The 27,397-nt window shown below is 43.2% G+C and overlaps 1 protein-coding gene and 1 long non-coding RNA gene across 6 annotated transcripts in view; both read left to right on the top strand.

The window, feature by feature from the left end:
• LOC143362780 (uncharacterized) overlaps positions 1–27,397 on the top strand; it is a 136,014-nt gene that overhangs the window by 18,468 nt on the left and 90,149 nt on the right. The window lies entirely within an intron of this gene.
• Positions 1–27,397, top strand: part of LOC143362733 (uncharacterized) — a 130,460-nt gene that overhangs the window by 71,040 nt on the left and 32,023 nt on the right. Inside the window, exon 1 of one of the 5 annotated variants that reach the window (XM_076803135.1) lies at positions 6,826–6,846. The exons of 3 other annotated variants lie outside the window; for them this stretch is intronic. The gene's annotated coding sequence lies outside the window, so the exon portion shown is untranslated. Of the gene's footprint in view, positions 1–6,825; positions 6,847–16,546; positions 16,681–27,397 lie in introns of those variants that run through there. One more of the 5 variants, XM_076803134.1, reaches the window with a different exon arrangement.

Raw genomic sequence — 27,397 nt, 5'->3', positions numbered from 1 at the left:
TGAAAGTGGTGTCAGTCAAAAGTCAAATACAGTGTTTTCTCGATATATGTCCGCAACACGGGACACATATCGGCTAGAAGATACTATTCCTATATACACTGCCAAACGTAGAAAAATAGGATAGAGAAGCTCGGGAGACCTCGGTCGCCGAGAAGCGTAGACATGTCTACTCGATATATGTCCACAACACGGGTCTAGCCGTGGACACATATAGGCTAGGAGATACTGTTCTTTGATACATTGCCCAATGTAGAAAAGGATAGTGTAGCTCGAGAGACAAGCATTTTTCTAATGAAAATGATATCACGTATGGTGCCCGCCGATGCCCGCGGGCACAGCTACGGGCAAGTGACTTAGCGGAGTGGGGGTAGGCCGTAGCTGGCCACGTGGCTGTGACAATCGTGTGTGACATAAACATGGACACAAGTCGTACACTTTGTGATTCATTTCTAAGAACACGAAATTTCAAAAAGATGTTTCAGCTTCATTAAAAAAATTAAAAATTTGAAATGCTATCTTTTTGATACTCGACCCCTCGTGTTTACCGCTCGAATGATTCCAAGGGGCATCCCCCTAGTGGAGGGGATAAATTTCGGACAGTTACGGTAGAGACCTTCGCGACAGTTACGGGGGATGATACTATACTATAGTGCAGCCGTGCAAGACCATGCAAGACCGTGCAATCAGCGAATGGGCCCGCCGTGATTTTGAAAATCGGATGTGACAACGCATCGGCAGCGGGTATCGATCGAGGCCGGCACAATGGAAAATGAAGTTTCGAGACCGGCTCCCTCGCTCGATCGAGCGATAATCAGGAGCCGGCCGGTAATTACGCTAATTGCGCGAGGCTCGTGCTATGTTTGCGCGAGCCGGGACCGACAAGTCGCTTGAGTCATGTGCGTCCGAACGAACGCCGGCCCGATAATGACGAGAGTGTTGATGCTCGGTGAAATTAATAGGATTCAATCGGACGTCGACTGCGTAATTATGTATCGTTATCGAACGATACGCGGGGACCGAAACTCTGATGGAGTTTGTGCTTCGGCCGTGGGGAGCTTGCCGCGCGGAGACAACGGGCGCAGATTCGTTATTACACTTGGAATTAGGGGACACGGGTGTCGACGAGTAATGCAAATATTGGACAGACCAACACGCGCTCCACTATTTAGTAAAATCCTCTGTTTGTCTCGAAATAATTCACGCAGGCATATATTTGCTTAACAATACTCGGTATTTGACTTCGTCATCGCTCGCCGTTCTCAGCGGACACCGGATACCAGGTTCTCCGAATTGAAATTGTAACGGAGTACAGTGTTTACTCGATACATGTCTAAAACACGGGTCTAACCAGCGACATATATAGGCCATGTTGGGATTGTATCATATTTGGTGTCATTTTCATTAGAAAAATGCCACGAATGTGTTGGTGAAAGTTCCGTAAAGAAAATAGTTTTGTTGTTGGATTAGTAGTCTACCCAGGGACGTATATCGGCTAGAAGATACTATTCTTTGATATGATCCGAATGATATCGTGTTTGGAATCGTTTCAATCAGAAAAATCCCATAAACATATTGGTGGAAGTCTCATCAAAAAATAATTAATAATAAAAAAGTTAGAATTTTTATTTAAAGGCCTGAGCTCACGTCAGTCTTTCAGCTTTCCTGTGTTATGTTTACACTCCTCGGCGACCGAGGCCACCGAGCTTTGGGACTTTTATCGGATAGATGTTTGGGTCGTATATCGAGTGAAGACTGTATTCGCTAAATGAAGCTGAAATTTGTCACTGAAGTTGTAAGAAATTTTATTTCTTTTACACAATTCTATAAAAGTAGATTATTTTCATATCCACATTCATAAATACAATAATTTCATTCACTGAAAAATGAATTGTAAACGTAGAAAACTGACTTTTTCATGCGAGACTTCCATTTTGTAGAAGATTTAGCGTTCCCATGATTCTCCTTTGTCAGAGTGAGAAAAATTATGACTGAAGGTGTGCAGTGGCTTCGTGAATTTTTTTTTTCAACAGTTACCGGATTCTCATTACCAGTTAGAAGATAATAATAACGACGGAAACCAGATAGTACCGCTTCCATAAACATTTAAAAGTGGAACGAGTTAGCAGTGGTCAGACGCCATGGTGGAATTACCGTTAATAACCCAGCGTTATCACCAGATTAGGAAAAGTTATATTCCGCTGGTAAAAAAAAAGCATTCCGGGTTTAAAATTTATTTTCGTGACGGTGTTATTGCGACCATTCAAAAATACATTAATATCAAACGTGGAATTTGTGTAGATAAGAAGAATGTTGAAGAATATAGATATATTTTTTTTCATAAAAAAGTGGAATCATTTTACACTTTTTAAACAACATACCATATACAGTATGTGCAGTTTAAATGCGTACACGCCATTATTTTCCTTAACCGTAAAAATGGGGAAAAATGTTTCAGACGAGTTACGGTGTAATAATTACCTTGAGTTGGAACTAAAGTCCGTAGCGCTTTTAAATTAAAATTCATAGATAAAATTCAGATACTTATTCATAAGCATTATCAGTACTTATTCATTTATTTGGTAACATGACGAGTTACCTTAAAAATGGCAAACAGTAATTGAGAAACAGTTGTTGAGAAAATACGTTATTGGTAAAAATACGGTATTAATTACGTTTATTCCTCTATGAATAAATATCTTAATTTTATCGTTAAATTTTAATTTAAAAAACGCTACGAGCTTCTGTGCCACCTCAATAGTATTTAGACGGACGCATTGCGATGACAATTAACTTTGCGATGACCATGACAGGCCCTGTGAAAGTCATTAAAATTTTTAAATGAATGCGACATCTAATGCCAAAATTGAAAACAACTCAATAACTAATAACTAAGCAGCGGATCATTAGAAGAATTAAAAAATACTGTTATATTATTTTCAAGCTATTAAACATATTGAGAAGGAAAACAAATTTTTATTTCATTTCAATTTGTTGGAATTCAGGTAGAAAATGTTTACTTTGCCTAAAGATTCGCTGTCCACTAACACCTAATAACTCAAGAATAAATTATACAAAATACATGTTTATAAATAGCGTTTTGAACAGGTTCCATGTTATCTACAAGAACGTGTGCTAAAAAATACGGAGCTCCATTAAAAAATTTGGGGGTGACCCTGACAGGGATCTGAAAGGTCATCGCAAAGTCAAACAGTTATCGCCAAGAGCTGTTCTCGTTTTTTCATACCAGGAAAATAATCGCGTGCATTCGAACCAGATAGGTGTATACTGTATACGTTAGTGCATGTTTGCTTACTTTACGTGCACATTTCCTAACATTTCGTGCACAAACGTGTCGTTCTTTTCGCGCACTTATCTCGCACGAACATCGTCCGCCTAACCATAATATTTATCTGCATGTCGAACAATGAAATCACAGAGGGAAACAGTTGTCGAGCGGTCATCGGTGGTGCTAACGACAAACAACACGGAGCGACTGACTCGAGTACTGACGGGAACCAAACGCGACCCTAAATCAACGTTCCTCGGACCACTCAAAGAATCCAATTAATCGAACGTTTGTCGAAACGAGTCCTCTCGAAGACGCGTTCCCCCGCACGGGGTCGGTCCGCGCGCCGACGAAACCGTTCGTAACGGTTCGAAACGGCTAGGAAAGTCAATTAACACGGTGTGAAAATAACGAAGTGGCGTCGAGAGCCGAGAGAGAGAGAGAGAGAGCGCCCTTCGGCGAATCACCAACGCGCGCTGCTTCAAAGGGCATTGTTTTAACCTTCGAACGACCAAACTCGCTCGAGTGGGACCAGAGAAAGGGCGTGCACAGGGGGAGGAGCAACCCTGAAGGCTCGTGATTCATCGGCGCCTCTAAATGCCGAATTCCACTGTTATTTATAGCCCGAGGCTGGATAAAACTGTCGGAGGAAGAAATTTTCGCGAAACAATCCGCGAATTTCGCCTCGCCTCTCGCCTCTCCGCTCGCGTGGGAAGCCATGATGAAAGTTAACGCGTCGCGTGTTCCGGAACGTTTCTCGACCAATCGCGTCAATCCGCTTTGCGATAAAAACGTGTGAATGCCGGACTTATAGTCGGATTTGGATTTCTTCGGTCCGCGTTTCACTCGAATGTCTCTTATCGAATATTCCACCGGTGTAGGGGAGACCAGCGTCGACAGTTGAGGGGTGGGAGCAGGAATCGAGGGGAAAGAGTTACCCCCTCTCTGCCAGAGTTAGTCACGTGACTAACGATAGCGCGGCAGAAGGGGAAGTTAAGGGGCCGGTCTTTGTAGATTCGCGATAAGGTAGAGCGACTACATTACCGTCAAAAAATGGTTTCACGTGCTTGAAGTTTTCGTCCTTGAATACGAATATTTTGTCGCTGGTAAAGGGCTCATTCGAAAGAGGAAGGTTCAATCGACCGATCTGTAACGCAATAAACAATAATAAATACATTTGACGATAAATCAATTTGATCACCGTGAAATTCGTTTAGCAGAAAATTGTTGAAAAGCATACAAAGTATACATGTGCAAACGTTTGCATTTTTATTGGAGGAAAAATATAAACACGAACTGGTTAAACAAGATTCACGTAAAAGTTAGGGATAATGTTGGTACAACAAACGTGTATTACACTAATAGTAAACGTTGTCTGTATCGAATAAGGTTTCTGGAACTGAGCAGACTCTTCCGAGGGAGCCTAAATAAACCTGCGAAGTCTCGGATGTTCTTTTTTTTTTTTTTTTGTTAGCTTGCTGCACTCCTCGCCGCATCGCAATCAAAGCGTGAATCACGGAACCCGTGTAACGCTGAATTAAAATTCCCCGAACGATCGTCGGCGGGACCGGAGATCCGAAACAATAAACGCGTCCGCGTTGATTAAAAATTTTCGCGGTCGGCTCGGGGAAAGAGGGCCGACCCAGAAAACAAGTAATCGATATATCGGAGCTTGTTTTGCATACTTCGTTTTCGCGAATCCGTCATCTCGACCGGCTCCTCCGGTAATTCGCAACGCGCGCAAAAGCGAACGTTGCCTCCGCTTCTCCAACCAAGAAAAGAGACTCTTTAACAGCTTTGGTCCAGGGGTTCCCAAAGTTTTACCTGGTTTGGCCAAATTATGAATAACAAATATGTAATTTTCTTGGAATTTAAACAATATTTTTAATGGAATTTTCTCTGGCGGTTTCCAATTTGAAGCTGTTCTCGTGATAACCGAATAATTCTGTGGCTTTTGCACAACCAAGAAGATTAAAAATAAGCTTAATATGGCGGCGCCCCTGTCTGTTAGAAACGCTTTACACTAGATTTACGGAACCCGTCAAAATGACGGGTTCTAATATTTTTAATTTAATATTATTAAGATTGTAAGAATGCATACATAAGAAATTATTTAGCAAATTTATTTCTTTGGGTATATATTATTTTTAAAATATTGCTAAAAAGGTGGGTAGCGCGTTCTTGTTATCTGTATGAAGTAATCAAATAGTCTCTTTTAGTGCTCCGTAAATCTAGTGTTAAAATCGCTCAACTTCACACGCATAACTTCCGAACAAGTGAATTCCTAACATTAAAACGTGGATTTTTGGCATTTTGTCGTCAGAATCTACAGGATTGCATAAAGAAAAGTTAAAAATTTCTGGGTTGCCAAAGTGAAGTTTATGTTTTATCGTGTATCTTGAAAATTATTACAGCTATAGGAAAGGTTTACACCATAAAGTTGACTACGGTTTTATTACATATATCGCTGTTTGTTATGAACATTTTCAATGAAATTCTAAACTGTAATAGAAAGCAGACTTGTGTTCGAACAATTAAAAGCCCGAGTAAACTCAGAACCGTGAATGAAGAATTTTGTCCAGCCAGCGCCAAGAGTGATCGAACCACTGTGAGGCGTGGCGGGTCGTTTAACCTTTTTTGTTCTCTTGATTTCCGGTCCACTCGCGATGCAAATGCATCACTAGTCCCCCCATAACTGCTGGTGCCCGGAAAATATCGCCCCCCGCGTTACGTTTTTCTTTTTTTTTTTTCACTTAAATACGCGCTCGATAAAAGCTCGCAATATCCGGGAAGATAAATCACGGAGTTTCATCGCAGCTCGAAACGTTTGAGCTGCGGATGTAATCTCCGTTTAGACTTAATGGTGCGGATACTTTTTAGGAGAATGTGCTTTCCGAAAATTTGACATCGAATTGGGGAGACCGGGTACGGTTGTCGCATTTTTTCTACAAGTTATCCTCTACTGGAAGGGTCATTTTGTCAAGTCTAATACAAACTACCTATGTCTGACTTCATAAAAAAATTGGTCTCATGGATATTGTCAAAGGGATTGAAAGTTAATTTAAATTATCTTTGAGAACGATTTTGCAACTTTATACACCGAGCTTGGGTTGTCACAGCATCTAGGCTTGTCATCAAGTTTAGATATTTGGGACATATATCGAGTAAAGACTGTAACTAATTTTTGTGGTTGCTTGTAAAGCTGGTAAAAGAAATTTGGTTATTTTATTACGGGCTCTGTAAGGTCTCATACAAAGTGTACACCCTAGTACGTATGCACCTTAGTATTTCCAAAATCTTGTATCTGAAAGCCTTGACAATGAGGACCGTGCATTCAAACTTAACGAGAACACTTTGATTGATGGGGATTTTTATCCGACAACTAGTCCGCGACCTTGCCACGCAACCATAAATATTTTGTAATTCAATTTACAAAAAGTTGGATATAATAAACTAACATAGATGAAAATTACTTTGAACTTTATTAAGATCGTTTGTTTTATTGTTTGTTACAGGTATGCGAGCGCTGCACCTTCATAAAGTCTATCGAACTAACAAAGGTAAAATAATGTGCAGAAATTATTAGTTGCTTGGTAACGAAGTTCTCAGCTTACACTATAATCGAGATAACTTCAGTATTAATAATTCTATGAAAATCGTGTTTAACACGTTGACTGCCATGCCACCCATATATATGCGTGACGGAATTATTTGTCCAGTTACGTTAATATATACATTATACCAAATTTGATTGGGATCTATAAATTGCAAGAAAGTTGGAGGACTACTAAATATCGTACATTTAATTTTTTTCAATTTCTATTTCATTAAATAAGTTACTTTGATTCTATGGAATTTTTGAGGTTTCTAGTTTGGCAGTCAAAGTGTTAAGGGCCCGGTCTTCGTAGATTCGCGATAAGGTAGAGTGACTACATTACCGTCAAAAAATGGTGCCTCAAGTTTTCGTCCTTATATAAGAATATTTTGTCGCTGGAAAAGGGCTCATTCGAAAGAGGAAGGTTCAATCTAGTGCGCGCTGGTCAGCAGCTGCCGAGATTATGCAGATATTTGGTAATATAAGCGTTAGAAGTAGGCCAAAAAATTGACGATGAGCATGCCGTGGAATCCAAGCATTTTTACGCCATTGGATGAGTTTTCTCTGGATGAAACCGAGAGCAGCGCGCGCTAGAAAATATTTCCAGCTACAAATTGAGATTTTGTCTTGATTCTCTGCGAAATAAAGCCAAAAACTTGAAGCACGTTTCTGGCAAGTCAGAACTCATAATATCGATAATACAGAGGAAAAAATGTGACAAGTTTAGTCACAGACGAATCAAGACCAAGACGGATCTTGAGTCTGTGTCGGAAGGCAGTGAATGGAAATTATTAATTAAAAAGTCACACGCGACTATCCCGGGCCCTTAAGTGATTCCATAGTGCCACGTGGCGTCCAACGTGTCAAATGGGACACGTGTTTACGCGAACCTCTTTCTTTCCGTTTGCGTGTTCAATCCACTTCCGAAGTGGATCCCGCAAATGACGAAACAGCCCGTGCATCGATCGCCGGAACGGTTCATAAAATGAAACAGAAAATTGAATGGAAGGAAGATCGAGGTCTGCGAGAACCGATCAATCGAATCGAGCTCCTTTCGACCGCATTCCCGTCGGCATAAGGGGGGGGGGGTCCACCGATCGCAATGCACTCTTCAATTTCTCTGTGCCAGCTAAAAGGCAAGACCGTTTCCATTTCGTCCCGCATTTCGGAGAGCCTAGGACGGCTTTTCTCCGCCTCTCGGATGTATGGAAATGTAGTCCGTCAATATTCGAGTTCGTCGACGAGAGGCTCGACCTTTCGCCGGATCCTTCTCTCGACTTCATATGCATTCGATGCGCACCGAGGTCACGGAGAAATTTATCGATGCGCCGCGCCGTGGTCCGATCGATTTTTCATCTCGCGCGTTCCCCCCCGGAATGCGCCGCGCGTGTCGAAACCGTGGCGGCGTTTAATGGCGCGCCGAGAGAACGCGCACGGAATATTTAAGAGCCGTTACGCACTGCCGACCGCTGTCCCCGGCAACTCGCTCGACGAAAGACTAAAAAAAGTTAGCGACCAAACTCGATCGCCAAATTTGGCAATTTGTTTCTACGGGGTGTACAACAAATAACCGTCGCGGCGACCCTCCTAGCGTGATTCTACATCTCTGAATCGGTAGTGACGTTCTGGCACGACAGTCACGTGACCCGCTCGTGGATTTTGGAAATTGGAGTGGGGGGACAAGTCTTGATCTGGCCACTATGCAAGGAGGACCAGTGTCGCCAGATGAGGGGAAGGAGCACGAATAGAGGGGAAAAAGTTACCCTCTCTCTCTCTCTCTCTCTCTCTCTCTCTCTCTCTCTCTCTCTCTCTCTCTCTGGCAGTACCAAAGTATGCAGGACAGACGCGGAAGGCGTCACGTGACCGGCCCGTGGCGGAAGCGTGGGGGAATAGCGCGGTAGAAGGGGGAATTAGAGTGGGGGAACAAGTCTTCATCTGGTCACTATGCAAGGAGGACCAGTGTCGCCAGATGAGGGGTGGGAGCACGAATAGAGGGGAAAAAGTTACCCTCTCTCTCTCTCTCGGGCAGTACCAAAGTATGCAGGACAGATGCGGAAGGCGTCACGTGACCGGCCCCTTGGCGGAAGCGTGGGGGAATAGCGTTGTAGAAGGGGGAATTAGAGTGGGGGAACAAGTCTTGATCTGGAAAGAAAGGTTGGTGGGGGAAGCAAGCGTTTGAGGGGCCCCACATCCGGGCCCAGCATCGCCCTAAGGGTTTCAGTTAATATATCTCCGTTGTTTTTAGTGTGGACGAGAAAATGTGCGAGAAAGAAAGTATTTAATTGGCAATTGTTGTGACAGAAAAGATTTTTCTGTTCCCAAGCTTTTGGTCGGTTGTGCACAGGAAAATTTGTTGGTATGATGAATGTATGTAATACGGAAGTGAATCTTATTTGACATTAATAACATGTCGAAGCTACGTATGTACAGCCGTTTCTATATTATACATCTTACGGGAGTATGTGCCACGTGTCACGAAGCACCTATGCCGTAAAAGATCCAGGATTTTATTGGATCGACGTGGTTGAAGTTTCATTTCTCTGGTATCGGACATCTGCGGTTTATCGAAGCTTTCTGGACAATATTCAATTGTGTATCGCGCTGCGTTTTAAAGCTACTAATAAAAGAAAAATACAAAAAGGAGGAAAATCAAAAGATTAATTTAAACAAGTTATTTATGTGTACATTTTCGTCGAACAATTCGAGAAACCCCCTGTTATTTGGTTTTATATTCAATCACAGTATTTCTGGAAATATTCCGTAGATCATTATTATTACTGTAATTCGTAATTTATAATTAAACATCTTTTCGATACCACAACAAAATCATATTTTAAATAGAACGTTTCTCAGCTCGTATCTGACCTCGATCCGCTACACTCGGTTTGTATCTCGAAGTCAAACTGATAGAGCAGTAAAAAATGAAATCGACGAGAAGTTAAATATTTGACAAACTTTTTCCTTAAAACTACATACGATACTTCCGTGTATTTAGACGCAAGATATCAGCTTTCTATAGTAGTAACGACCTACGCTGTATTTATGAAAACTATGTCGATTGACATGAAGAGAAGATGCGGGTTGACGAACGTGCGTTGTACGTTTCACCTTTCGTTATAGTCGCGTGAACAATCCTAATTATAAATGTTGTACTTCATTGAAGCAGGAGATTACTGGGTTCATTTGAAGTAACTTTTTCCTTTGCAAAAATGTTCTCCGCTGCTTCGTTAAGGAGTTATTAACGAAAAACACGGACCAATCAGAGCGCAGCAACAGCGGACAGACTCTGGCTCGGCCAACGGCAACGCCGCACTCCGCGAGACCTGTCGCCAATCCGGACTCCGTTTACTACAGCGGCGCTCTGATTGGTCCGTGTTTTTCTCGAATAGCTCCTGAACGAAGCCGCGTAGAACATTTTCGCAAAGGGAAAAGTTACTTCAAATGACCTCGGGAATCGTTCCTTTCGAAGAAGCACAACAATTTTGGGTCGCCCTGTATGTCGAGTCGCGCAACGTAAGTCGCGCAACACGTAGTGATAAAAAATTCCATTTAGCCGTCGCGTCGTCGGCGTCGGTGAAGCTGCCCGTTCGCTATTCCCTTAATTACAACATTTAGTAGCCCGGTGTCGGCAAGCTATTCTTCCGTGTTTTCCTGGAAACTTGGAAAGCGCGGTTTGCTTTCGGACAAAAGGGTCTCGGGACTTGTCGGGTTAGGGAACCGGAGACACAGGCGAAACAAGCGAGCGATGAAGGGCCCGGGGGGTGGGGGGTAGGTGTGCCAGAGAAAATTAGATTACGCCTCCGTCGTCTTTTCCACCGGTATTTTTCTTTTTTTCACCGCGTCTCATCGTCCGATAATTCGAGATCCGCCGCCTCGGCACCAGGGAGCTTTATGCTAAGCGAGTCGAGGGGCTTCGTCATCCCGAGAGGCGACACGCTAACTCCCCGAGTGTACAGGCTAAACACGGCCGTCGAGCTTTATTAAATCCAGTTGTGATTTAATTGTCCCACCGGCCTCCGGTGAAGAGGCGCCCGGCGATGGACTTAATGAAAACCACCATGTTCCTCCGTACTGTTTTCTTTCCATTTTCCTGTCCGTCGCCACCGCTCGGTTCACGGGTAACACGTGGACGCGTGTAATTATTCGATTACCACGCTTTTAAAGCGGACCCCCCTAATGCCACTTAAACCGGCCTCCGAACGTGTATTTCACGAAGCGCCATCGACGCGAACAATGCGGGTGGGGGGGGGGGGGGTACTCGCACCGTTGAAAGCTACGTAAATTTCGTTGGAAAACCCTTTTTCCCGGAGAATTAATGAGCGACCGGCTATCCAATCGTTGAACCTTGTCACCGGGGATGTACGCGGTGTTAGCTGATCACCGCTCCGAGCGGACAAAGCGGTTTGATTCTACGCGAGAGAATCGGTCGAAAATCGAGCGTCGAAGTTTTTGTAGAACCCCTCGATCCCGAGGAAATTGATCGTTTAATGGATCAGTATTTTTTTAATTTTTTTTTTTTTTTGGACTAGCCGTTCGACGTAATTTTGCGCGTTAAACGCTCCGTAAAAATTTACGAACATACATTATGTATAACGTTCTGCAGGCTGTAGAATTCAAATGTTCGAAAAAAGTCCGGTAAAACACCTTTGAATTTTTTACAATGTTACTGTTATGTTTTACTGTGGGACCGCATAAAAGACATAAAAGAAACCGCACGAACAAAAATACTCGGAAACTTCGTCAATAGCTATAACAAATAATTTTGTACAACACATCAATACAAAAAATCGCACAAAAATGAAATCGCATGGAAAAGGACCGTACAAAAACAGGTTTGACTGTAGATACAGTGTCTACTCGATATCTGTCCACAACACGGGTCTGCCCAGCGACGTATATCGGAAAGAGCATACATATTCTTTGATACGATCCGAATGATGTCGTGTTTGGTATCGTTTTAATCAGAAAAATTCCACAAATATATTGGTGAAAGTCTCATAAAAAAGTAATTAATATTAAAAGAGTTACAATTTTGATTTATAGACTCCTCGGCGACCGAGACCACTGGAACTTCTGGTCCCCACACGAGGTATACCCCTGGGTAGTGGGGATAGTTCTGGGACAATTATGTGCTAGATGTTTGGGACAAATAACGAGTAAAGACTGTACTGTGCTAAGAATTGTTAACTTTCTTGAATTCCTAACTTTCATGCTATAAAATCCTTACACTGAATGGTATTTCCCGGAGAATACGTTATTGTTCGCAGCGTTCCAACTATGGTACTACGTAACTGTAGTGTGTGCGTGTAACATTCCAAAAATCCAATGACTTTTTCCCACTTTCGCGCTAAACGAAAAGGCTGTCGAATAAGGTCAGAGGACACCCTGAATTAGTAAAGAGAGGGAATTCAAGGCTGGTTGGTATCCAGTCGATTACGAACCCGTCCGGTGTCGTTCGCCGGCGGCGAGGGAGGGTTTTCTTCGAAGAGCGTAGCGACGGTTAAGGTCCCGGCGGACAAGGAAACTTAAGCTAAACGGAGCATCCCCGGGGCCGTCGACAAAGGGAAATACGGCATCGGGAAAAGTTCGCAGCCCCGGGGACGCTACGGTAAAAAGTCCCGAACGCGATCGTCTCTTTGCATCGACGAAAATGCGATCGGAAAGAGAAAAAGGAGAGCCGTTCGGTTTCTTCCCGAGCGCCCGGTCCAAAGAAAACCACTCCGGGAATGCTCCGTTGCAAAGCCGAGTCCCGGAGTCAAAGGTTCACAGTCATGCAAATGGCTGACCCGGTTACCAGTCGCGTCCTTCTCCTTCCCGGGGATAAAAACGGATGACAATGGGAACGAAGTCGCGGTCCGTGCTCCGCTGGAACAGCAGCGCAGTCTTGGGAACTATCTATCGTTGATATCGTAACAATGTCGGTAACGTGAACGTTGCAAAAGTCGAGAAATACCCGACGCCGTACGCGTCGGATACGTGTTTTGGGTGTTTTGTTTCTCGCCGTTTAACAATAATTATGTATAATTGTACATACGATTACGTGTAATTATACATAACATACATAATAAAACATAATTATGTATAATTATAACATACGTAATTGAACATAATTGAAACTGAATTATACATAACATACTTGATTAAATATAATTATAATAATTAGCGATTCAGTGCTTTAATCCGTAGCATCGGATAGTGCGTTAAAAAATATACGATTCCATGCAGAAGAACAAAGTTGACCTTCGTATGACCTCTACGCGTCCGCATAGAAAACAGATATCTACATCGGAAAGTGTGACCCCTGATATCGTTTCACTTTTGTCTGAAACACTTTTTAGTGTTGTCAACGGTTTCGGAGATATTTGGCTGGGTCGATTGAAATTGGGCACCCTGTATGTTTTTGCCGTTTAATGGTCCAATAGCAAGGCGTTCGAATACTCTTGTGAGCCAGCGTATGCGACTCGCATTTCCAGGAGATCAGTGTCACAACTTTAATTTCTCCGCGGTAAACTGTTCCTGTTAAACTAGAACTTTTTCTTACTGTCAAGACAATAAAAGTTTCCTATTTACACAGGACGCGTAGAATGGTACTTTCAGTTGGTGTACTGCATCTTGTGCAAGTTTTCTCGGAACGGATAGGATAGCAGTAATAAAATTACTAGTTATTTCACAACTAATTGAAAAGTTTGATCGTTTCGTTGGACTATTGAGCGCAGGCGCAAGTGTGCAAGTTTATTTGTTGCGTTCGAACGCTGTACAGTGAATTCTCGATATATGTCAACAACACGGATCTTGCCAGCGTCTTGTATCGTCCAGGACACACGCCCGAGCCGTGTTATGTTTACACTCCTCGGCGTCCGTGGCCCCTCACGGGGTACAGTAGTGGGGATAATTCCGCGACATTTATCATCCAGGTCTTGGCGACATATATAGAGAAATCACTGTATTAGCAACGATTTACTTAATTTTAAACATTGATTTATTTAAAATATTTATCGTGAAAATATTTCAGACGCGTCGAAGACAAATTGAAACAAGTGTCAGTATGTGTCGCATGCGATCAAAAATCGCATTCAGTATAACCGCACCCTTAAACAAAATGTACTCTGATTACACCAGCAACAATTAAACTACGCACAGTCGGGGACAAAATTAAGTGGACATCCTTTAACAACTAATAATTTGTTTAATATTGAATCAACCGACTTAAATTCTTTTGAGATGTTAGAAGTTTTAATTAAAAATTACTGCGAAGAAAAACGCGAACATGTTTATCTCTGCTTACAATGGAAATTGAAAATATGCCTTTTATCAGTATCGATCAGAAATCGGAACCCTACGCGATCGTGCAAAACGAGGCTCGTAGCTTCGCATTCCGCTGCCTATAATTAAATTTAATTCCTCCACCGAGTTAGAGTAATTAATTCGACGTAAATAGACCATACAGTTCTGTTTCCCGTAATTAGATATGGAACGCTGCCGTCGGGCCAATTATTCTCGCGATGAAGTTGCTTCGATTTGCAGCTATCGGGGTAATTAACTTTAATTTTTCGTTCCGTTGTGTTAAAATTCATTGCTCGAGGTGATCGCGCCGGGCAAATTAAACTCGGAACGTACGAGGATCGGTTCTCGCGTCTCGTGCAATCGCGAAGACGGATCCGGAAACTGTTATAAAAAAATTCGCTAATTCAGCAGAGATAAATGCAAGTTCCCCTTACGATGATTCGCGCGTCGACGGATCGCTGCTGCTTCGAAAGACGGGGGAAATACGTTTCGCAATTGCATTTCGTAACCTGCATAGTACTCGTCACTTTCGTGGCGAATGTATAATTGTAACACGGAATTTTAATCGACTTGCAGAGCTTTGTCTACAATATTCTTTGTTATATAGTAAAAACCGCCGAATTCAAAAGTGACAAAGAGAGAAATGGAATAGAATTTTTTGGTAAAAATTAGGGGCGCTTCGATCAATTTTTATATTGGTAATTTGGTTACCATGGAAGACGGAATGAACCCTTCACTCTCAATAATATTCCCACTTACAAACTTTTATTCTCGTATGTAGTTCACTATGATACAGCGAATTCCCGATATAAGTCACTTGCGCGGTTCTGGCGAGTGACATTTAGACGAAATCTGTGGTTCTCGCCAAACGTTGCACTTGAAATACACTGTGCACGCTGGAAATTTAAAAGTCACTATCCGTGGTGGTGTGGGTAGTTCCAGTGACCTTTAAACGCGAGGCTTGCGCTGACTTAAATCGGGAATTCACTGCAGTGTTTACTCGATATATATCCAAAACATGGGTCTTGTCAGGGACGTATATCGGCCAGGAGATACTATTCTTACTAAAGGACAGCGAAATATTCTTTTTTGGAGATTTTCAATTTTTTTCGTACACGTTTGTGCCTAATCCAAAATATCTCAAATAGATACACATCAATGACCACAATAAGAGGTAACTACCATAATAATATACACGTGGTTATCCGATAACTGTACCGCGGATCCTCATGCAAAATAAACATTGCAAGAGGCGGGAGTCCAGTGGAAACATTAACAAATTCTAACGCACTTCCAATTTCATTAATTCGTTCTTGCCACAAATACACAGAATCCGCAGTCTACTGCCAACTCTGATATAAAATCAGCAATTTTAAGTTTCTGGAATTTTTTCTAAATCGATGCTGCAGTCAAAAATTCCGAAAATATTCGCAGGCGTGTGAGCTATCAGATGGAACGTCCATGAATATTTTCGTAATTTTTTATTGAGCATATTTCACTGAAACCCAATGGTTCACCCCGTAACTACCCCTGTGGTACCGACTCGAATCTTGCCGCACGTGGTTGTCTTCAGGTTCAGTTTTCACTATCTTATCCGGCCGTATCCTTCGCAGAGGGCTGATCGATTATTCCTCGTTCTTGTGCATTAGTCGGATAGGTTCATGATGAAGCGAATCGCCGAAGAGCACGTTGCCATTGATCTGGCATGCAACCAACCATGTTCCTCTTCGAGGAGATGCGAGCAGAAAGAGGGTTGGTCGGGATCCACGGCTGAGAAAAGAACGTCCCTCTGTTTTCCGAGTCGCGTCCCGAGCACGGCATCTGGAGGAATAAAAGCTGAGCAAGCCCGAAGTCTTTCGTGTATACAGAGACATGGATTATGGATGCAGCGGCGTCACGTGTGCCCTGGCGGTGTACCCTGAAAACGCGTGTCTCGCTCGCGATAAAAAATTCACGGCCGATACACATCCGGACGGAAACTCTTCTTCTTATTTTTCGGCTTTTTCTGTTTCTTTTTTCTCTTGTTTCACGAGATCGATCGTGCCGAGAGGCCCGGATCAGAGCCGTGGCACCGACTGATAACACGCCGTCTAATATTAGCGACGACCGCCGCTTATCTCGCGAGATAGACCGTACTCGGTTTAATTGCGCCGATCTCTGCTCGTTTCTCGATCTTACTCGCCCCGGGACGCGTTCCCTTTCCTCCTCGGAGCGGTTCATTCAAGTCTCGGTTCTCGTTGGCCGAAGATCGATCGACCGATCGCGATCTTCTCGGAGTCGGCGAGAAATTTTCGGATGTCCACTGTGCTTCGAACTCGTGTCGACGAACGGAGATCGTGAAACCGAGTGCTCCGTGCGAAGTGAGTTCTCTCTCGGATAATTTTCGCGAGAATTGACCGTGAAACAGTTCCGTCATTCTTTGGAGCATACTTCCAGGCAGATTTCCGAGACTATCGCGAATCGGGAGAATTATTACCCTGGATTTAAGTGCAATCGAATTTTTCTCGGGCCGAAGGTAATTGTAAGTTCGTTTTCGCTCAATTGCAGAGGAAACTGTCCTCTGCAATGGAACTAGCTTTTCTCGGGGTTAAACTTCACCTTGGCAACCCAGAGATTTTCAATTTTTTATTAGACAATCCTATACATCTTGGTGAGAAAATACCATAAATCGAAGTTTGAAGGAGAGGAATTGACTGGTTAAAAATTTATGCGTGCAACATTTCGAAAACTTCAGAAAGCCTCTTACGACGAGTAATTCTGTGCGATATCGATAAGCTTTAAATCAAGTGGCCCGGAGAAGTTTAAATATGTACGGAAAATATTATTGACCGTGCTTCGAGATAATTGCCATTGAAGAGAGTGATCTGAATGGAGTTGATCTAATTTTCGGGGAATTCAATAGCGAATCAAAGTGATTGCTGAGTTGGCAAATCTCTTTACTTTGAAAGGGACTGGATCGGAATATAATTAAGATTCCCGTCGTGCTCTAAAACCAATCAATTAATGGAGAATCCCCGACTGTCCTAAATCGTGACAACTTCCAATCCCACTTAATATTCGAAATTCGTTCGATACTGTTAGCGACGCGAAAAGAGGGAAAATATGGGTCTAGATGTACTTATAACTCTCTGCTGTCTCTCGATGCCACAGAATCGAGACTCTTATATATCGCTAAAAAGATCGAGGTCTATAGTCATCGACCGCTAACACAGCGGCAGCTGCAGCCTCGCGAACGATGCTGAAGAACCATCCCCGTTCGGAGCGGGGTAAATAACTATTGTGGAAACAGGACGATCGAATAAATAGAAAGCCGAACAAACACAGCGGATCGGTGTTCAAACGGTGCTTCGTTCGAAATTATTCTTTTGTCCATTCCGAACGAAATTATTTACTCGATTGTGATGCCTTCGCTATTTTCTTATCGGTTCGAGTTTCATATACACGGGGTGTCCCAAAAATGTTTTATTTCCTTCGAACGGGTGATTTCCGAAGCAATTTGAAGTAACTTTTTCCGACTCATATCAACGCCACGCTTATATTGATGATACAGTCTTTTCTCGATACATGTCCCAAATATCTAGTCGATAAAAGTCCCACAAGCTCGAGAGACCTCGAGGAGAGCAACATAATACGGGTCGGGTATATCGATGGGAGACTTCTTGCCGATAATTGTCCCTGGTGTTTTGGACATATATCGAGTAGACATGTACGTTCACATTACTCTGCGACCGAGGTCACTCGAGCTTGTGTCCTTTTCTACGTTAGGCAGTGTATCGAAGCATAGTACCTTCTAGCCGATATATGTCCCTGGAGATACCCGTGTTTTGGACATATATCGAGTAGACATGTACGTTCACACTACTCGGCGACCGAGGTCACTCGAGCTTGTGTCCTTTTCTACGTTAGGCAGTGTATCGAAGCATAGTACCTTCTAGCCGATATATGTCCTTGGGTGGACCCGTGTTTTGGACATATATCGAGTAGATATATACGTTCACACTACTCGGCGACCGAGGCCACTCGAGCTTATGTCCTTTTCTATGTTAGGCAGTGTATCGAAGCATAGTGCCTCCTACCCGATATATGTCCTTGGGTGGACCCGTGTTTTGGACATATATCGAGTAGACATGTACGTTCACACTACTCGGCGACCGAGGTCACTCGAGCTTGTGTCCTTTTCTACGTTAGGCAGTGTATCGAAGCATAGTATCTTCTAGCCGATATATGTCACTGGAGAGACCGGAGTTTTGGACATATATCGAGTAGATATACACGTTCACATTACTCTGCAACCGGGGCCACTCGAGCTTATGTCCTTTTCTACGTTAGGCAGTGTATCGAAGCATAGTACCTTCTAGCCGATATATGTCCCTGGAGAGACCAGTGTTTTGGACATATATCGAGTAGACATGTACGTTCACACTACTCGGCGACCGAGGCCACCCCGAGCTTATGTCCTTTTTTACGTTAGGCAGTGTATCGAAGCATAGTATCTTCTAGCCGATATATGTCCTTGGGTGGACCCGTGTTTTGGACGTATATCGAGTAGATATATACGTTCACACTACTCGGCGACCGAGGCCACTCAAGCTTATGTCCTTTTCTACGTTAGGCAGTGTATCGAAGCATAGTATCTTCTAGCCGATATATGTCCCTGGAAAGACCCGTGTTTTAGACATATGTCGAGAAAAGACTGTATTTGGTGTCAAAGGGAAGAATTCATTCGGAAAGCTCGTGTATTATTACGCGGATCGTTTAATATCATTGAGAATTCATTTCTCCGGAACTTCATCCGTTTTTGTCCCTCGTAACGAGCATAACTGTTCCCGGTCCGAATCGTATCGGCCGAATTCGTTCGGCGCGTTGTGCGCCTCGGATCGCGTTCGCGTCGGCTTTCGCTCGGCTGCCTTTGTATTTTTCGCTGGTATTTGCCGACTAAATGGATTGTCCGTGAATTAATGGAAAAAAATTGACGATTGGCAGGCAATCGATCGAAACGAGCCAGGTATCCGGTGGACGGGCGACCGGGCGCGACGCGGACGATCCGCCCACGGGGGAAAACCGATTTTTCGGGGCGCGCGCGTTCCGATGAAAATCCGCTCCCGCGGAGCCTCGTTGCCACGGGACCGGCTTGTATTAACCAATTTGTGCGAGCCGTGCGTGGGCTCGGAGGGCTCGGAGGGCTCGCCGCGAGCCTCAGACGACGATCAATAGCCCAAAGGGCGTCAGGTTGCCCGAAACCTGGTTGCGCGTATCGCCGGCTGGATATTTCCCTTCGAACGCCGCCGCCGCCGCCGCCGCCGCGCCGTCTCTTTTCCAACGGGCCTCGCGCTCGTTAACGCTTCCGCGATCCCGAACGCCTCTCTTCGTTAATTCCAGCACCGCCAGTTGGAACGGCAAGTTCCAGAAGAGCCGGCAAGGCTTCTCTCTCGCGCCGCTCGGATTCTAGTTTCCTGAGAACTAAAAAGTGTTGCTATCGGCCTGCTCGGTTGCAGGAAGCAAAGCGAGTCCTTAGGTCTCCACCGACTGCTTTCAGCCTCGCAAATGTTCCTGTCGGGACCGCTGGAATGACGAAGTAAATATAGGGGAACGGCAAGCAACCCCCGGGACACAGGGGCGGTGGCCCCAGTAAGTGTTCAATAATGACGATCTTGACCCCTTGTGATCTCAATTTTCCTTACAGTGATCTCAATTTTCGTTTTAGAACAAGGAAGATTATGTTTATCGTATGCCTATGCATTCTCCAATGGCTCGTTGACGACAATAAAATAGAATCTCTGTTTCGGTTTATAGAAAATTAATGGCAAAGCTAATTAGTAGATCCTATTCGAAATCCTCATCACGAGAGTCTCGTCGATCAACTCTCTGATGTTGTACTGCAAGGGGTTAAACATGGATACAGCGATATGCCAACAATCTCGAATGACCTTGGATGACCTTCGTAATAGGTGGTTGCATTCGTCTTGAAGCGCCGTATTAAAATGTAAACGAAAAGCCGTATCATTCCTTTTGAGAAAGCATTACTGTTCGCGTGAATCTCGGAAAGTATGACCTTGAGATGACCTTCATCCTCGCAGACTTATGCCCCCCGTCCGAACACGTTAACTTTCTCCCCTGTCAGTTTTCTATATGTGTGTAAATAACAACTGGGGTGGCAGAGTTAAATTAGACAGCCTGTATAATCAATAAATTTAACACAATAATAACTAAAAATAAATAAACTTTAAACTATAAAATAATTTTGTGAAATACAGAGCGGGCCAAAATGGGTGGTACGAATCAGGTCGAGGAGATGGTACAGCTAAAAATCAAGAATAACAAAATTTCGAGGAAAATAAATTTGAAAATCAATGTAGCACACGTGCACCTAACCGACGACAGGCGCCGCGCACTTCGCTGCAGACCGGAAACGAACGGAATAAACGTGACAAGCGAAATGCCTCGTTTAATGGCGAATTCGGCGCAAGTATGCGAATCTCGGGTATCCGAAGTAACGGGTAACCCATAAAGTTGGAGCCGAGCGCCCCTAAAAATCCCGAAATCCATCGGATCTCCTTGCAAACCACTTGTTTCGTGCTTGAAGGAAGTCGCGAGCGCTCGAAAGAAAGAAAGGGCTCGCAGTCTAGACACCTTCCTCGAGCGCATAATTTCTTCGGAGCGGCGAACGAGTTTTCCAAGTAAGATTCCATTGTCCGTTGAAAAATTAATTCGCGGTGAACGCGTCCTTTTTCCTCTCTCGATGCCGAGAGGCGCGCGGTAGAATTTTTGCGAAAGCTAGAAAACTCGGCTGATAAAAGAGATATTCCTGCCCGCGCGGCGGAATAATTAACGAGGATCTATAGCTCTCTCGGTACGTTCCACCGGTGGCGATAAATCGCGTCGCGGCTTTTCTCCGTGAATTTTTAAATCCGTCCTCGTCTCCGCGGGAAATATTAATAATGCACGGGGGGGGGGGGATGGGGAACGCTTCGTAACTCATTTCTCGACGTCCCGCTGTCAAAAGAACGATATTCCGATGCGTCGATTCTCTCGCGATGCATGTTGCACGATTTTGTTTCAATTTGCGACGATCGAATCGAACAAATGAAAGATTACACGACTTTTGAATTGAACGCAAAATGATTGATTACCCACCGTCGTTCCTAAAGTCTTTTCAAGATTTTTTCGTTCTTCGACACCAAACGTGACTACGTTTCGACGAATGTGAAACGATTTATCACCGACGATCATTTCTGAAGTCTTTTCAAATTTTTTTTGTTTCAAACGCATTCGACACCAAGCGTTTCGACTATGTTTCGACGAACATACGAATTACACTGCACACGGGGACGAACAATGTGAAAGTTTGAATACCTCTGAATATTGTAATTAGACTCTTCATCTTTATGCAAAGTAAAAATTGTCTGGGTCAATTATTGAAAGAAGAAAAGCAGAGGATGCGTTGTATTTACCTGTGATCAGTGTCGCCTGATGAGGGGTGGGAGCACGAATTGAGGGGAAAATTATACTTGTATAGTGACGAAACGCGTCACGTGACCCGGCCGTGGCTGAAGCGCGGTAGAGGGGGAAATTAGAGTGGGGGAACAAGTCTTGATCTGGCGACACTACCTACAATTATCTCGAAGACCTAAATTATATCATACGGATTATTCGGCGCAATTTTCATGAATTCCATCAATTAAATTCAAATGTCTTTGAAAATACGTGTTTTTCAATTTAATTTCAAAGGGAAGTGGTTTGGTCGATTGTTGCAAAAATAAATAAGACAAGTCTACATCTGCGAGACCGGAAGTCTTGCATGATTAGACATGGGGACATTGCCTTGGTGTATTATTTACAATCTGTTAAACCTATTAGGAGAAGAAATCTTGCAATCGATGCACGCAATTGTTATTGTGCACAAAGATCTACGGTATAGCAATGAAATTCTGTTGGCCACTATTATGCGGAAGAACAAGGTAATGGAACAGGAAACATGAAATGGAGTGACAGTAAAGATCCCTGCAAACTTATTAATAATAAAATGGACAGTGTCACGGTGCGAATCGAGGAATTTTGTGACGCACCGCCTGCGCGCAAAAACAGCTATTCGACCGACGAAACTCTGCCCTTCCTCCGAGACCTGGTGGACCATCGGCGTCGGCAAATATTTGCTGTAAAATTGATCATGCTGCGCTCGGGTGACGCACTCGCTGGTCGACGCGAGTCGTTGAACCGCAAACAGAACTCGAAATCCGCGATTCTATCGATTCGACGAGGCACGGTCGCCGACGACGACGCATTGGCCCGACTAATAAAAAAAAAAAAACGATCGTGTTAGAACGCGACGCGTCGCGATTTTACTGGAAATCAACGGTGTCGTTGACCTTACGCGGTATTGTCTCCGTAACTGTCCGAAGGTCTCTACCGTAACTGTCAAAAACTTCTCCCCACCACTGGGGGGATCCCCCTTGGAACCAGTCACACTAACGCGAGCGAAGCAAAAGATTGCAACTTTTCTAATTTTTGATTTTTTCGTAGAACACTGATGAAAATGACACCGAAGAATAGTATCTTCCAGCCGATATATGTCCCTGTGCGGACCCGTGTTGTGGACATGTATCGAGAAAACACTGTATACTGGAAATAATCCCGAGTACCATTTTATGCAATTATCGACTGGTTGGTTTGCGAATTGTTGATCTGGTACTACAACATAATTAAACCAGAAAAAATTTGCTTTTATTTGTTCCCAAAGGTAAACTTGTCTTTTTCTAGTTCAATTAAAAATTTGCTTTTATTTGTTCCCAAAGGTAAACTTGTCTTTTTCTAGTTCAATTAAAAATTTGCTTTTAATTGTTCCCAAAGGTGAACTTGTCGAAGTGCTCTCCGGTTTCAATGACCTCATCGTCAAGGTCACCGTTCTGAAAACTGACCAATTTACTATACCTAACCTTACCTAATACCTTCAAGTGACCCTTTTAACAAGTTGCTGTGTCTTCTATATAAATTCTTTTCGTCCTCCCACTGTTAATATTACTACTGTTATCCATTTACACATTTTTTCCGTAAATCCGTAAAATCCCCAGTCTACACAGAAGGTGGATGTTAAGTTAGACAAAAATTTGATTTGTTCCGAGAAATACTGGTTGAAAAGTTTCAAGCCTCGACGCCGTAAAGAAATATTCACGTAACCATAACAGTTTGCTAGAGTTCGTAGGAAACCGACTTCGCAACAGCGTTTCCCGGCACGCGTCAGCGAAGCTCCAAGAAAAATTTGTAACCCCACGGGAACAAGATAATCTCGCTTTCATGCGACAGGCATCGCGTTTAAATCAACCGGCAACGTTTTGCCGCGAGCACCGTTCAAACAGAATTATCTCGCTGGAATCGAATTGGCTTCGGTAACCACGCGGATGCCTGTTACGATCACAATAGGTTTCGTTGCGTTACTCATCGGCAAGTTATTTCGAACTCGAACAGATTCCCTTATCTTTATGAGCTTCGTGTTTACGCTGTCATCGATGATGTATTCCGAGAAGATGCTTTCGTAATTACCGCCCGAGATCTCAATGAAATTCGCGTCCAAACTGATACCTAAACGATCCATGATAACAGATTCTACAAGCTGCTATCAGTTTTCTTTCAATACCATGTGATTTTCCGTATCGCTGTACAGCGTCTCCCAAAAACTAGGTTTACACAGTTATTGTGAAATGAACGTAGAATGCACCATAGTAACAATTTTTGTCGAGTTTTTCACTCTTACAATTATTATTATTGGCTGAAAAAAAAAAATACAAACTCACCATAGTGGAAATATGAATTGACAAATACTGTGTTATGGTTACCTTTCATCTTAGACCAGCGTTAGATGTCACTTAAGAATGTCTTTCTGTCTTTAATAATTAGGGTAGGCCGTTTAATGATTAATAATATAGTTTTGCCTACAGATTTTTGCCACGAAAGCACAAAATCCGCATCGATTCGCGTGGCCATAAGACGTAAAATTACAATGGGCTGACGATAAGAGATTTTCCAAAATTGCAACACACTCTCCGAGGATAGCGTGTGCACGATGGAAAAGTTTATCGGCACGCCATTTTGGATCACGTAATCGACCCGCGATCGTGGCCGAGGAGGCACGGTGAAAAAAAAAAAAATTAGAGCGCGAGGCTTTATCGTTCCCGTTTTCGGAGCAATAATTACAGCAAGTGGCTGAATCTCCGTTGGCCCGATTAACCGAACGGTTACGGAACGGGCAACTTCGCCGAGTAATTTTGTAACACGAGCCAGTCGACACGCCTGCATAGACCCGTCGAACAGACAAAGTTATTGCTTTGAGGAACAATCGATGCCCTGTTCGCTGGCTGAGCTCTCGCGTCGTCGTTTCCTCACGCCTTCCTGTGCGCTTTCCTCGGTAACGTGATTTCGATCTTCCGGTTGCATCAGCTCCGCTGCATATGAAATGACCGATCTCAGAATGCAGATTTCGCCAAGCGTTCTCGATCAAGAAATACAGTGTCTGCTCGATACTTGTCCACGACACGGGTCTACCCAGCGACATAGATCGGCTACCCAGGGACACATAACGTAACGAGTTAACATTAAATCTACCGACATTTCGTGTATACCTAATCCACCGTGAGCGGTCAAATGACCGCTTCGAAAAAAAAGAATGTATCTTAATATAGAAATACATGCTATGAAATTTTTGCGGAAAGTAAACAATAAAGAAAGTTGTGAATATCGAAAAATGGGTTTTATGTATATTATAGGAAAAGTCAATAAGTTACATGGCGATACCGTAACGTCGTATACAAGAAATTCTAAACGAAATTTCAAAAACGGTCATTTCACCGCGGGTTGGTAGGTTTAGTGTTAATATCTCAATTCGTGTAATTTATTTAACAGAAAACGACCGGGCTTCTATTTCACAATTATTGAAATTACAGAAACATTTTCATAGGAGATTGTTTTCTAGTCCTCTGTTTCAACTCTAGTTCTCTGTTTCAGTGGAATTTTAAAAAAATATGCGTATTTTTCTATGTGTGGCCTGCTACAAGCTACTGTCACAGGATTGGTAATTGTTTAATTGCAAAAATACTTCTGCCAGTTTGAGTGGTTCAGAGAAATGATTATCACGAGATAATACACTTGTACAGTAAGGGTCATGCTGAAGAATATGATTTTTTAATTTTTCCTGTTGTTCAAACGACTGCTCAATCAATTCTCATACGACTTTAATGGTTTCTCGTGATGCTTGTCCTAATGCATTTTAAATACAATAAAAAGTCTGGCTAATATTTCGCTGACCCCCGTACTTCGTGGTGTCATTATAATGTCGTTACTTCTAAATACATTACCCACTGCAGCAATGATTGTAATCAAATGTAGACACCTCTTAAATATTTTTAACCCTTACGACATCCGATTAGGTGTCTCTTATAGCATTGTCACGGAGCGTAAATATTAAATAGTCGCCGGTGTTTGTTCGTTCGCTGGGCAGGTCACCTTATCGGCTCAAGATATTCTTCGGAAAACCCACGAAACCGATGCAGTCTTTACACGATATATGTCGCAAATATCTATCCGATAAAAGTCCCAAAACTGCCCCACTACCGCGGGGTATACCCCGAAGCTCGAGTGACCTTGGTCGCCGAGGAGTGTAAATCGATAATTGTTCCTGCCAGACCCGTGTTTTGGACATATATCGAGTAGACGTGTACGATGACACTCCTCGGCGACGACATTTGGGTTTATTTGAATTCATTTGGGTTTATTTGAATTCATTTGAGTTTGTTTGAATTCATTTGAGTTTGTTTGAATTCATTTGAGTTTGTTTGAATTCATTTGAGTTTGATTGAATTCATTTGAGTTTGTTTGAATTCATTTGAGTTTGTTTGAATTCATTTGAGTTTGTTTGAATTCATTTGAGTTTGATTGAATTCATTTGAGTTTGTTTGAATTCATTTGAGTTTGTTTGAATTCATTTGAGTTTGTTTGAATTCATTTGAGTTGCTTTGAATTCATTCGGGCTCAGTTTTGTCCAGTTGTGTCCAATTGGATCCAGTTGAGTTGAATTCAGTTGAGTCCAGTTCAGTCCAGTTCAGTTGAATTCAGTTGAATTCAGTTTTGAGTCCAGTTCAGTTCAGTTAAATTCAGTTCAGTTGAATTCAGTTCAGTTGAGTTCAGTTCTGTTCATTTGAGTCCAGTTCAGTCCAGTTCAGTTGAATTCAGTTCATTCGAGTCCAATTCAGTCCAGTTCAGTTGAATTCAGTTCATTTGAGTCCAGTTCAGTTGAATTCAGTTCAGTTGAATACATTTGAGTTCAGTTCTGATAAGACCGAGGCCACTCGTGCTTCGCTGTTCTTTTCCACGTTCGGGCAGAGTATCAAAGCATAGTATATCTTCTAGACGATATCTGTCCATGGGTAGACTGGTGTTGTGGACATATATCGAGTAGACACTGTATATGACCTCTAAGATGCTAAAAGGGTTAAATCTGTGGACTCGATGCGTCAACAAGAATGACTCGATTATCGGCGCCAGACGCAACACGTTCGATTATTTGTTCCGACTCTCACCTTTGTAATCTCCAGGTGCAGCGGTCGCGATAAGACACGTTGCATTCGATTCGATCCGAGCCGGGACATGCTGACAAACCCTGTCCCTCCGGCTATGGTAACCTGCGCGTTCCGCAGGTGCTACGTGAATGAAACGTAACGAACCGGTAAACACCGCGAGCGATTTTCGAGTCACCGGCTCGCGTCGATCGAACTTGACTCAGCTTGATTTATACCCGTGAGGAAATTCTGCGCTTTGTGAGGCCGACTCGACGCGACGTGCGCGAGAAAAGTAACGCTTGCGTGGCGGTTCGGTTCTTTCGGAGAACGCGTCATCGGGCATCCCGAACCCCGTCACAGTGCTGCACTCGGAATCTATAAAAACATTCATTCTCGCCCGTCCTTCGAAGACTGTAAAGAGAAAAACCCCGGTGAAAAGTATGAAAATTTTACTGTCAATTTTACATCGCAGGCGCGCAAAGTCTTCCAACAGATTTCGAAATAAAATTTGCACGTTCTCACAGTTCCCTTTTACAGTCGACGAAAAGCGCGAGGAGATCAATCTTTTACGGAGTCGCGTTACGTTTTCACGAAGAAGCGAACATGAAGAGCACTGCGAAATTTAAGGTTTTTTCTTATTTGAAATGTCGGCGTTCGTCCAGTTTATTACTAGAACACGGTACTCGT

The sequence above is a fragment of the Halictus rubicundus genome, chromosome 18 (assembly GCF_050948215.1).
Source record: "Halictus rubicundus isolate RS-2024b chromosome 18, iyHalRubi1_principal, whole genome shotgun sequence".
Classification (NCBI taxonomy): domain Eukaryota; kingdom Metazoa; phylum Arthropoda; class Insecta; order Hymenoptera; family Halictidae; genus Halictus; species Halictus rubicundus.
This window is presented reverse-complemented; position numbering and strand designations above follow the sequence as displayed.